The sequence below is a fragment of the Ixodes scapularis genome, unplaced genomic scaffold (genome assembly GCF_016920785.2).
Source record: "Ixodes scapularis isolate PalLabHiFi unplaced genomic scaffold, ASM1692078v2 PGA_scaffold1__304_contigs__length_218370807, whole genome shotgun sequence".
In the NCBI taxonomy this organism is placed as follows: domain Eukaryota; kingdom Metazoa; phylum Arthropoda; class Arachnida; order Ixodida; family Ixodidae; genus Ixodes; species Ixodes scapularis.
This window is the reverse complement of record NW_024609846.1, coordinates 118,667,863-118,673,295: the sequence shown is the minus strand read 5'-3', so window position 1 is coordinate 118,673,295 and position 5,433 is coordinate 118,667,863.

Sequence of the window (5,433 nt, the reverse complement as noted above, 5' to 3'; positions counted from 1 at the left end):
ATCGCCTTCTCTGTGTCTAGGGTAAGTGCTTTAAAGGGGTACGGAAACAAAAATAGAAATATTCAGATTTCGTACGGAAATGAGTTAAGACGGATAGTAACCGTAAATGATAATCGCACGTTTGTATTTCGAACGACTGGCTATATTTTTCGTTCCAAACGGTGCACTCGAGCAAGCGCTCGAAGAGAAGCGAACGGAGAGCGCGATGCGTCATGGGATATCCGGCGCAAACAAAAACAGAAAGAAAAGATTTCCCATGTTCGTCGAGTAGCAAGGCAGGCGTGGTTCTGAGCTTTACCATTGGTGGCGTTGTCCGCGTTGTGGTGGTGTAAATAGCGTCAGCGCGTTACACCCGAGCCGTTCGAAGTACCCGTGGTGTGACGAGCATGTGGCTGGCCCAAGGAGCACGTAGCTTCCATAACACTGTCAGCTTAGGGCTGAACGGGGTGGGGAAAGCAAATTTTGTTCAAGTTTTGAGTGACGGGCTAATCTTCTAAGGGGAAAATGGCTGTGTCCGGTTGCACGAACGAGCTTCCGAGAAAGAGGGGAGTTCTTCCTTCCCGTCTTCTTGGACCGTTTCGTACAATGCGCGACTTGTGAGTTAGTTGAGGAGGAAAGCTAAGAAAGAAGATGTTGAAATGCCAAAGAAAGGCGCTGCTTCGTAAGAATCTGCTACGTCACGACTACGTAGCAGATTCTACAACGTTGCTAGACTACCTCCGAAATAGGCTCCGCATGCATCCACCAGGTGCAAATTGAAAGATCGTTTATTTAGCTTTAAAATTAGTTTTCTTGTGCCTTTCAACGGAAGACTGGTGTTTTTGAGGTTAGGGTGCAACATGCGACACATTCAAGCTAGAAAATGAGCGCTGAAATTTCTTTTCCCTACCCCTTTAAATACTTCATGTTTCGCGAAGCGGCCATTTCCGAAAACTTTACGTTGGGGAATTGTTTCCTAGAAGTTAACTTCTTCACTACTGACCTCTAACAACGTATACGCGTGTTTGCATTTGTTGAACAAGTTTTTTATTATTATTATTATTATGCTAGGACCTATACGTTGCTAAACACCTCAGCTCGGTGTCTGACGGTCTCGTGTGTCTTTATATAGAAGGAGAATCGTCGCGACAACTAAACTAATATAAAAGTCTTTTTCCTACCTTTTGAGCTAAATAATCGAAATTTGACCTTAATGTTAACGTTTATTGTTTAAAGTTGCTTATGGAAGTAATTGAAGACAATACTGGAGCGGTCAAAATGACTCTTCCAAACCAATATTTGACAATTTAATTAACAGGATGTAGTTCATTATTTTCTGATTGCGACGGTCATCATCCCATCTAAATTACGCCGACCAGACTAACATGCACCAAAGACAATATTTACGTGGCGTTCATCTCCCTTTAATAATCAAATATATCTTCGAAAAAAGAAAAAAAAAAACGTTCAGCCTTTCCACTCTCGTGAAGAATAAAGACCAGCGGAGCTGTACTCGATACACTGTGTGCTTCTTCGTCGTCGTCTGTTTTTCGCGCTGTTTCCTACGATGAATTCCCACCAACGCGCCTAACTATCCATTCTTCTTTTATAGCTGGAAAGGTTGCCGCCATCTACGAGCGACGGCGGAAACCATACTAGTTTTGTGCTTTCCGCCGTCGCTTATAGATGGCGGTAGCTGTCCAGGTAGGTTTGTGTCGACATACACGGACACGATCCTGGGGGAACCTAGACTTTAACAGCTCCGCTGTAAAAAAGAGCTCTATATTTTAGACAAAAATAATTAACGTTTTACCTGCGCATCACCATATATATTATTGAACTGAAATTACATGTTATATATTTGCCCTATTTAGGGTGCCATTTTCGACATTTTTATCAATTCCAAACGTCCACTTGCCACCCATTCACGAGGCTTTCCTCAAAATAATGTTCAGCTGTAAATCACACGTGAATATAACTAATTGATACCCACAGTCTGTCGTATCGGCCTGACAGCTTGGGCTCGTTCCGTGGTGTCAACCTTACTTGAACAACTAATTTGGGAAACTGCCACAGAAGCCTACCTTGAAAAAGCGGCTCCGATCCGTGCTCGTGAACCGAACTTGACGCGATTGCATTGCCGCCATTCCTACCCGCGGTGGCCACTCCGGTAACTCCCCAGCTGCACGAACTAGGGTGCCGAGCAACGTTACTATAACCCTCAGTGGGGGACCCTCATAGAGACAGCTTGAAAAAAATGGCCCCAATCTATCTCCGAGCACCGAGCTAATGACGAACACAACGCCACCATTTCTCCTGCAGCGGCCACTCGAGGAACTGCACGTGACGTCTGATATGGCTTTCAGAACAGATACAGCGGTAGCCGCACACTTCGGCCCAATCTGGCAACTAGGAAGCACGTACTGATAGCATTTTTAGTTTACTATTAGTGGATTAAAAGAACACCCAACTACCAACTAGGGGTGCCACCCCCGTCTCCCCAGCGGACGCGCCGCGTTCAACTACCAAAGTTAAAATGCACCTAGGTTGGGACGCGCTACCTGAAAGGCCCGCTGAGGCATGGTTGTATAAAAACAATATTAATTGTTCCGCAAAACCTTGTGAACTAAAGATGATAAAAGCATTACGCACCCATCATTTGGTACGAAACTCTAATAAATTTCATACGAAAAGAGTCTTTTCCGTTTGTTTTTACGCAAAAACAGGCTTTCAAAAAGCTCAAGGTAACCTCAGTACAGACAAACGATAAAGAGTGGCGCTGTTGTCGCATTTAGCTCGGTCTAGGTGGACGCCAGCGGCCCAGGTTTCGACGGCGAGTTTCCCAACTGAGTGTTTTAGTAACGTTGGTGCCGAGCACAAACCAGTCCAGTCGAGTGGCGCGAAGGCCGCTGGCGCCATCTCGTAGCGCCATGTCGCATTAGCAATATAAAACAACCTTTATGCTTTGACCCACTGATAAAGGGTGGCAATGTAATCGTATCTAGTTCGGTATCCGTGGACGCGAGCGCGGTTCGGGTTTCAAGGATGAGCTTTCCAACTGAGTTTTCTTGTAACTCTGCGTACAGTTAAGGGCGAGCGGAGCAACTTGCAAACACTCCTAACCCTGTACACCATTTCATTCCGACCCCAGTTCGACCGTAGCAGACACGACTATCCGACGGAGCCAATCAAGAGGAAACAAAAGTGCATGGTCGCGGCGCTTATCGCCTTTGTACGCTTGAGATCTCCTCGGCTAAACAAATCGCGTGCAGTGAATTTCCCCCAATGCTGCGCTTTTTTACTCTGCGTGATTGGATTGGCCGGCAAGAGCAAAAGCGCAAAAACGACGACGCACTCTGGCCGCCGCTCGATTGGCTCCATCAGATAGCAGTGTCCTCTGCGGCCGGACTTTATGTGAAACGAAGTATAGCGCACACAACTGGAGTGTTGATTAATCCTCATTGTTTTTTTTGTTTTTTGTTTTGTTTTTGACGTGTATAAAATAAATCCAGTGAGAACGTACCGAAGGTTCCCCGCGACACTTCGTAAAATAGACTTTTCTCAGAACGACCTGGTTCGTCCTCGGAGCAGTAGAACTGTTTTATCGATGCCATGTCATTCAGGATGACCGCATCAGTCGAGCCGAGTTTTATACTGTAAAACAAAATTCCACACAACGAATTATAATTTGCGATTTTCAACCAAATACAGAAATATTGTGCAGCGATAATTTGTTCAGGTCAATCGAAAACTGTAGGTTTCGAACTTTCAGCTACACCATTATTTTATTTTCTTCTGCAAAGTACATTTAGTAGCACACCCAAAGGCGATTTTTTTTTTGTTGAGGTTAAGGCATGGTTCGTACCTAAAAGTAACAAAAACATGATAACACGTTCAGCGTATTTATTTATTTAATTTACATTGGATATGCTTTTCAAAACATTTTTTTTCGGCTTCAACTAAGTAAACGCCACAATGAGAAGACTGAAAAAAAAAATAATTAATGCCTATGGCCACTGCCGCTTTTTTGAGTTACGAGAAACTTTAAATAGTGCGAAATTAGCGTTAGTAATTTGTGGAGATGAATGATAGCGTTAAAGCGTTACATACTATATTTTGCGTGAGAGTAAAAAAAAGAAGCCTTGACAATATACTATTTTGGTATTTGTTAAGTGTGTAATATACCCTGTTGCAGGTTAAGGAAACCTACCGCAAAGCCATCCACTTTTTCACTTTAGCAGAGTTAACGCAGGAAAGGAGGCGAGACGAGGCGAGGAGGTATTTGCCTTTTTTCCGACATTCGCACCGGGTAATAGGAAGAGTCCTTAGAAAAACCGGTCTCAGCATCCTTTTTAATTTTTTTTTTTAGATTTCTTATTGACTTTCCGGGATCATACTGCATTCCTTTATAATCACACTTTGCTTTGATTATTGTCCAAAAAACTTAAAAAAAAATTTTTCGTAGACTTTTTTATTTTCTGTAGGTTATTTACTAAAAAAATCAAAAGGAAAAAATAGTAGATTTGTTTGTAGACTTATTTATAAAGAAATAAAAAGAAGTTGTAATGCCGTTTGTTTGCAGGTTTTTTTTTTAAAAGGATTTTTTGTAAAATTATTTCTAAAAAAATTAAAAAGAAGTTGTAATGACATTTTTTTGTAAGTTATTTTCTGAAAAAAAAACTTAATGACCTTGTTTTTTACATTATTTTATAAAGAGTGAAATTTGCTTTATTAATATTCTATTAAAAGTATTGAGGTCATTTTTTTTAATTTGGAAGAAAGTTTTGAAGAATAACAGCTTACATTGTTTGAAAATATTGAAAGGCAAAACACATTTTCTTCGGATTTTCTCTGTTGACATATTTGTAAGTGTTCTAAAAATTATAGTAAGTTGCTTTGCACCTCTTTTTCTTTTAATTCAGGGTAATTTTTGTTTAGAATCAGAGTACAAAGGCAAATCACATTTTTCATTCCCTTCTCTGTTTCTATATAATAAAACATTCTGACAACGCGTCAGACGTTACTGAAATAAAATTAAAGTTACGTTCCACGTCACATAAAAGTTTGTTGTGCCCAGAGTTACGTGCGGACGGACCGTTGAAACGCGTTAATCTTACCCCCCTCCCCTCTCTTTCTCGTCCGTAAACACTGAAAAGCGATTACATTTCCTCTAGGAGCCGTTTTTGTGGATGCTGTTTTAGCGACAGCGCCGAATTATTATTAGTGGGACCAATGCCTTTTAGTAAGAGATAGAGTCCACGAGCTTCGAAACACAGTTTTCCCTATGACAGACTCCCGAGAAGGATGTCGGATACTTGGAACATTAATAAGTGCTGAGGTGGTCACTGGCCAAATGATTACCTTCAATATATAGGCTATTCGCGACTCCAGCAACCTATAGGGGACGCTACTATCGGGCAAATATGGCGGTCGAATCCAGGTCGCGCCGTGCCA